Genomic DNA, 8651 nt, shown 5'->3' with positions numbered 1-8651 from the left:
ATTGTAATATAGATATGCATTCATTCAGCTCACCAGGTAAAATAACTCAAAAAGAAAACACAGCTTTTCATTTGCTGCTCTTTCAGCTCATAAGGGAAAGCACCCACGTTCGGTTCTTAAGGGGAATTTCAGTTGCCCTGACAACAAATAGAACCATAAACGAATCAGCCCACACATGTATGCTAAAACTGAACCGTAAAGGTTTTTGGGTGTGGGAAGTTAGTCCAGATACATTTATATAGGAGAAGTATACACCTCTGTCAGCATCTAGGTATGATGGCTGAAAATAACATGCCCTCCCTGCTGTGGAATGATGTCACCGTCAAGATTCATTATGTCTGCTAGGCTATGTATTCAGATGTCATCACTGAGATAGGTGTTTACTAGAATATGATATGCACCCCTGCTGGACGTTCACACTTATCACTGAAGCCCACCCTTTATTTGCTATGACATTGTACATTGATTTAGTGTAAACTGATGATCAGGACCTATTATACTTCGCATTATACTTGCGATGGTGTCTCCTTACAGCTGTCAAACACAGTTACTATGAAACTCATTAGTATCAGATCTGGACATAAACACATTTTTGTGTGTTTTGTGTTTAGTTTTGGACATTTGCACCAGAACTGATACAATCTCCCCTGTTGGAACTACTATTATTTCAACAAGCCCTTCTCCCTCGCCAGATGTGTAAGGAATTAAGGGAATTTTCTTTCTCAACATCCTTGCAAATATCACATGGCCTCCTCATCACACAACTTCGAAGCCGGCTAATCCAAGAGAGAGTGGCCTTTTGATCCCTGCCTGGCAATAAGAGCTTCACATTATGTGAAAACAAAACACAATTAGCGCTTGTATCATAGCAAAACCCGGAATGTTGATTTAACTCTGCAAGTGTAAAAGTGGAATGAAACACTCTGGATTTCACAGTGATATCAGTTCTAATACCTAAAACATCACTGTAAAACCCGTGGTATCCCTGACACGTGTACCTAAAATACACCCTGCTAGTGTTAGCTATTCCTCCCCTGGGTCCTACTTGCCTTGCCCTAAAAACAGAGTGGCCTGGATGCTTAATTTATAGCGGAAATAGCAGATCTACAAGCTCACAGATCCGCTATTTCCGGCGTGCGACACCATTGTACAACAAAGTATAAATCAGGCTTAAGTATTCCTTGCTTGCTCCATTCCTCCAAAACTTCCTGCGCTGTGCCAGGCTCTAATATGAGCCGTAACTTTGCGGTGTGCTGTAATCCGGCAACGTTTTGACAGCTGTTACCATGAAGGAAGTGGGTGCAACTAAAGCACAGGGCAAAAAAAAAAAAAGACAGAAAAAAAAAATCAAATGAGCTTTTGCCCCCACTCTGCGTTCTCATTCCCTTGGACTGCTTGGACACACACATGTCTCAGGCAGTAGTGGAGAAAGAGCAGATAGTGAGATAATTCTCACTGAAACCTGGAACAGCCAAAAATGTCACCTCCCCTCCCCCCCATTGTACAGGATGTGTCCATATTGCTTAGTCTGCATGGAGGTTTTGCTGAGGTGTGTTGGTTGTGGTCCAGTTGCATTGAATGTAATTGGCTGTAGAGTTGAGGGCATGAAATGCATGGTCACAGATGCAGAGCCAATGGGACAAGAAACTAAAACAGGACAAACCGACCTGTCACTTGCTATTTCAACCCTCAATGAAGCCTTAATAAGGTAGATTCAGTAGAAAGAAAGAAAGAAAGAAAGAGAGAAAGAAAGAGAAAGAAAGAGAAAGAGAAAGAAAGAGAAAGAAAGAGAGAAAGAAATAATAAATAAAGAGAGAAGGAAAGAAATAAATAATGAAAGAAAAAAGAAATGTAATTGAACTAATACTGCCCTTCAGCGCTATGAAGCACGCAAACACCTGGGAGCATCACCAGAACATCAGGTTCAAGTGTTAGCTACCAAAAGACGAGCTAATCGTGGTTGAAACATATGTGCCCAGCCTTATGAAAACACCTTAGCTCATGGCACAGGTCTGTGGAGCTCTCTGATTTATGATTTCTTTTTTTCAGCTCTTAAGGAAAAAGCTAGTTCCTTTTTGGAAAGTGTGATAGGGGTCTGAAGGGTTCTGCATTTACCTCCCTCGCCCTCTTCCTGTGCCCTGCCCAGGAGCATGCCCTGTTTATAAATGTTTCAGATTGTTGTTAAGTACCTGTCATGGTTCCCACTTGTCCCTCATGCCTGGAAAAACATGTGAGCTCAGAATCTCTCAAAACAGGAGCAAAATAATAAATAACAAAAATACAGCATGTTCAGGAAAAATACTTATGTATCTGGCCATCTGCTATAAAGACATGATGATGCACCTTGAATCACGATGTATTCAGGTGTGTGCGATAGCAACCCGTAATCACTCTTCGTACTGTCAGCTAAGATAATTAAATGCTTGTTTGTATAGACGCATTTCACTTCACATTCTCACAGGTCCGGGTAATGTCTATTAAATAAACTCCGCAGTTAACATTATCGGACAAGTTATTAGCCATGCTGCTTAAATACTTAAGCACAAGGCAGAGCATTCAGGTGTAATATATCTTGAATATGTTTTGTGATACCACTCGGGATGTGCACTGTAAAAACTATCAGCGTTTTCATTTGGAAGTCAGCAGCCTCTATTGGAGGTCTCTGTGTCATTTCGTTTTTTTTCCATGACTAGGGAGAAACCTCACCATGTCTGAGGCCTCCCTACAAGATACGATGGATAATGATGATAACTGGCTCAGGAGGTTTTCAACACTTGCTCACAATCATAAAAATGTCAGCTTCACATGACAAAGCTCATTTATCATAAAAACCCTCGTCTTTCATATGCTCCACTCCCACAAAATCCAAAAGGATAATTCAATACCTGACATAAATTCTTCAATATTCGGATGGACCTAAGTCAACAAATCTTCTTTCAGGAAAAATAGAATGATAAATAAACAAACGATTCTATAAATAATAATGGAGCATGTGTTTCTTTCATTGGTGAACATACTTGCGGAGTGAGGAAAGCCCTGGAGATCCCATAGCGGGGGTTTCTAGGGGGATGGGATAAACATAGATCTGTTAGACGCCTGGGCTTTTTTGGCAGGCCCATTGTGCTCGCGATTGCACCAGGGGAATTGTGAACACTTGCCAGCAGAGGTGCAGGGTTAGCAACATTTTATTCTTGAGGAAATTCCTTCTATTACTCCATTATTCATCAGATTCTCTAAGGGGATGGATGCTCTAACTGCTCTAACAGAACCCACTTGGAATAAAACGGTTCATCATTGAAGATATCCTAGACATGGGAGCTTTCTGATGTATAACCAGTAGGATATGGGATAGACATGTCCCCCCTCAGTCCATCAATTTGCCTGGACAGTAAGTACTTTGGAAGGTCATTGAATGGAAATTCAATACCAAAAGTATAAAGTACATGTAGAAAAGACAACAACAGACTGACGGTTTGCTATTGTGAGAGAGGAACTTCATTGGAGCAGCCAGGTCAACACCTGTGTTGTGCATCAGGCCAGGGATGGATGAAAGATTGACTTGTCTGACAAATTGTAGGCTTATTTTCTCACAAAATGCTGAGGGTGCCTTCGCACAAGAAATGGAGGAACATTTCAATGCCACAGACAGAATAGGATACAGAATAAGTTTCTATCAGTGTGTACATGGTTCGATTTGCAAGAGGGGATGGGATCCTTGCCTCTGCTATTGATATCGCCCACAATTATTTTTTTTATCACCGATAGGGATATGTTTTATTCCTACTTCTGGTCAGACTGAATGAAATAGATGCATTTCCGTTTGGGAAATGTAGACTGACACTGTTTGATAATATCACAAAATAACAACATAATTTAAAATGTATGTTTGGCATACCCCATTTTAAATCTAAATAGCATATTTACAAGATCTGTCAATTTCACTAATTGGTGTACTAGGAAGTATGTAGGGTTTAAGTGGTTAAGAACCCCCCCCCCCCTTGTTTTTTTCACAAATCGAACACAGTATTTTTCACAAATCGAACACAGTATGTGTGTATGTCGCCTTGTACTGCAAAAATCTGGCACTCTGGATTTTACAGTGTACAACCACTCAAAGTTGTGTTGGCGTGTGTGTGCGTGCGCGCGCGCGCGTGTGTGTCTGTGTTTGTGTGGGTATACAGTGATGGTGGATGTGTGGACGTACGGCAGCGCCAGGGGACACAGTGACAGCATGATGAAAGTGAGGGGGTTCAGAGAGACATGGGGGCCGTGAAGCTGCCGTCCAGCTCATGCTACGATTGTGCAGTAAAGATTCCCCAGCTGTCCCGTGGATTAGCCTGTGTGCTTATGTGATTAGGATACATGGCACCGCGGCTCGAGCAGGCGCCTCTGACCCGGGGAATGCGGGATGAGAGGGGATGGAAGGAGAAGGGATGGGTGATGCTGCCGGGAGCCAGGGACTGAATCCACAACTAAGCAAACTAAGAAATGCACAGTAAAATCCTTTGTTAATTTAACTACTTAAACCATGTATACTTCATTGAGGGGGTCTTTTCCCCTCTGCAACGAATCTCTTCAGGGAACATTACCGATCTACAAGCTTTACAATGCGTTTCAATGTGATGTATTGTGAGATTGTAGATCTGCTTTTTCCCCCTGAATAGGGATATAGGGTTCATGTGGTTATTTTGGGCATGTCATTACTGTCCATAATTTCCAAAATAGCAGATCTACTTGCTCACAACATGTTCCGATATTTTCCCCATCACCCTACCCCGTTGTACGACAAAGTATAATATGGGGCATACATGTAGAGTGTACAAATGTGGGTCCACTTGGTTATATTTGTATTTTGAACACTCTCAGATTTACATATGGATACATTAACACCGTGGATTTTATTGTGTGGAACTGTGGATATGTAATATCCATGGAAAGGTACACAAAGAATGATTTGTAAAATAAATACAAAATTTAATCCAACACTAGGAAGACAGGTACCCAGTACAACCGGTGTTCGTGGAACTCTGGGTGTATCCAATTTTACAATCTCATTAAACGAATTCTCCAGATTCTAAGAGTTAGATTAACAGTCCAGATTTGACTGTAACAAAGGCACATGGCTACTGTATGTATACAATTAGCCACAATGTATGGAAAAACAAAATCATAAAAAAGCGCACAGTAAGCACATAAGAAGATCACGTCCCTGCATCTGCATAGGTGAGAATGGAACATTTCTCAAATCTTATATGTGTACTCATTGGCACAAATGATCACAAAAGTTATTGATCTCTGCCGAAATCGCTGGGCAGCATGGAAAAGCTTTTTCCAACTTGGGGGAAACATTGACATTAACAGGAAGAACTCTGGCTTTTCCTCCTGCATCCTCTTATGAAAATGTGTTCATGTTGGCTTGGGAGAGCTCGAAATGACTGACATGTGGAATGACAAACAGTGTGACAGCATGGTGTGTGTGAGTTGCCCTCCAATCCAGAGCTCTGCACAGCTGCACATAGCCCAATTCCACTCTACCAGACACTGTGGCATGGATTCAACAGTAACGCTGACCTCATGGGTCACAACATGCTCTGCTAGCTGAAGGGAGTTGGTGAGGCCATTGCAGTAGCCCATAAAATGCAGCATGAAACAGGCTCATTTTGCAAGGCACAAAGCACTCGGACTAAAGGTCCCTACTCCCTTCACAACGGGGGCGTTATTTTCATGCGATTAATTCACCCGAAAATATATTTTTCAAACTGTCAAGAGTGCATTCATACATAACGCGATGATGAAGTGATGCAATTCTTATTGGGAACAAAGGTTGATTTTTCGGAGCTTCCGCGCTGTGAATAAAGGCGTCAACCTACAGTATATGAATGAGGCATCAACTATATGGTAGCATAATAGTTTTGATATGAAATATTAGCCGGTGAGTATTAAGCATTTTCATATCATTAAGGCCTATTTGTCATGCCCCTGGTGTTTAATGCTTAATATATACTCTACAAGCTCACACTGCATTGCGGGAAGTATAAATCAGACTTTACTTGCGCCTTCTCCCAGCACCTCCGTTAAATTAATTCCACGTTCTGTGTGGCCAAGCTATTGGTGAGTGAGCATTAAATATGAAACGTGTTAAACATGAACACTACTTGTGGTGGGAGGCCCGAGCAACTCCCATCTGTTGTAATCCTGTCTACAAATGCAAAGATAGTCTGCCCTTGTTGGATTCCCACCCTCGCTGGTTTTGTGAGCGCTGTTTACCAACCAAATTGAATCCCAGTGGATAAGGGGGTCTTGTTGAACAGAGGGGGTACTTGAGGATCTGTCACCATGATCTCAACAAGTGTGGCTCACTGATTCAATGGGAGCCTCTCATAAAGAGAGAAGTAGAAGGGGAAAAAAAAACAAGGATGGAGGGGGCGGATCTCCATTTTGTGTGAATTTGGTCATTTGCTGGCTGAGGTCAGCCCCTTAAGATTAGAGGTGGGGGGCAGGGGTGTGTGTGTGTGTGTGTGTGTGTGTGTGTGTGTGTGTGTGTGTGTGTGTGTGTGTGTGTGTGTGTGTGTGTGTGTGTGTGTGGGGTGTGTGTGTGTGTGTGTGTGTGTGTGTGTGTGGTGGGGCGGCGGGGTAAAATTGTTAATCCATTGAATTTGCTGGAGTTAACACATTGGCCTGTGTCCAAGGGAGACTTAAGTCACAATTGGAGGAGAGTAGATACATTGAGAGGGGATGGTGGGAAAGTTGAAATACCTCTTTTCTTTGACAAAAAGGGGGAATTTGAAGATCACTCCGAGTAGGAAATCGAATCATCGCTCTGCGGTAGGTTTCACCCTGAAAACAACCCACTGTTGCTCTTCATTTATTTCACCTATAACCTATACAGTTTAATAATGGCTAATCAATATCACATTTGTTCCATTTCAATTCTATAATTCTGTAATAATAAAACAAAAGATTCCTCAATTTCCCTTCAGGGATTAATAAGTATCTCATCTCATCATAACATATGCACTTTAAAGTGACTTGCCTGATTTATGGAGCATCACCATAACCAGGCCCCAGAATCTCTGTAAATATTTCCCATCAACCATCATACCATCGGAAAAGTATTTTTCCATTGCTATATAAACATTACAAACGTTGCCATCATATGTATTAATAGTGTGGCAATGAACAATTTGATTTTGACGACTCTGGAACAAGGGGTGCATTGTCAGACATGTTGACCTGTAGCTGGATTCACAGATTCTTGGGACAAGTTAAAACAGGACAACAAGCGCAGGACAAAGAAACATTCCTTGTGTCAATGATTCTTGTGGGTTTTTTTGTTTTTCTTTTACTCCATGTTTTCAATTACGTTAGCAGACCTGTTGAGAGAGAGGAGCAAGATTTCTGTGGAGAAAAAACTCAGCAGGCTTGACAGCTATTTATGGAGTTGCTGTAGCCTCGCAGGAATGGTCCTCCAACTTGACTTATTGAATTATGGAGAAGCTGTCGACAGGTTGAGCAACTGTCTCCCCCCATCTGTGTGTTCCCATACATTCACTTTACTCATCACTGCTCTGTGGCTGTCAGTTTGGGCTCCATTCCTTGGCTGCATCCACCCTGGCAGGCCAAGATGAGTGCACCTTGCATTCCCTGATCACAATGACACCGGGTCATCATTTGTCCTCCTGCTCAAAGCAAGACTCACACAACAAGAACAAGCTGGACACACGCGCGCGCGCACGCACACACACACACACACACACACACACACACACACACACACACACACACACACACACACACACACACACACACACACACACACACACACACACACACACACACACACACACACACACACACACACACACAAATTAGAATTCAGACTCTCCTTCAGGGTTAATTATTATTAACTTTAATTTGTTCTAAAATTGCACACCCTCAAAATAATGCTTACGTGAATGAAAAAAGATTCATTGAAATTATGTGTATTTTGGGTTTTGAAGGCTGTATGTGGATGATATACAGTAGGCGCTGAAGTATTTAATTCAAAGAGGACTATAAAATGAACACATAAAGTGAAAGCAGGTATTGCACAGCGTGATGACTTGACTTTCATTGTGTGGCTGAACATCAGGTCTGGCCATAATGCAACGATGAAGTCAGTCCTGGCTGGTGGAGATGGTGGTGAGAACCAAGCACATGGATTCAATCCAGAAACACTGTAACCTACTGTACCAGTCAAAGAATGTGGACATGTTTAACCGCAGCCAAGATGGTAATGCACCTGCCAAGATGGCAAATAATGTGTGAAGGGGACCTGGCACACCTCTCCGGCTTTTGTCCTACGAGCCCCAAGCCCCCCCCCCTGCCACCCTTCAGCTGGTTGAAGGTGAGACTACACATGCTAGCCCCCGCAGAGTGGGCCGGAAAAGTGTGCCCCTGCAGGGCAGGAGGGAAAGGTGTGGCAATGAGATGTTCATGTTGTCGTGCTAACCAAGCGTATCCGGCGGCGGGGGCCATTCAGATTAATGTGCAGCAGGTGTTGGGTGTCTAGACCAGCAGAGAGAGGAGTGCACTCACTGAGTAATTGAAAGTGCAGGTGCATCTTGGGATACTGCCAGCATGTGGGGCTGCTGCACAGTAGAAATCGTCAG

Source organism: Gymnoscopelus braueri (genome assembly GCF_963280865.1).
Source record: "Gymnoscopelus braueri genome assembly, chromosome: 10".
Taxonomy (NCBI): domain Eukaryota; kingdom Metazoa; phylum Chordata; class Actinopteri; order Myctophiformes; family Myctophidae; genus Gymnoscopelus; species Gymnoscopelus braueri.
Note: the sequence above shows the minus strand (reverse complement) of the source record.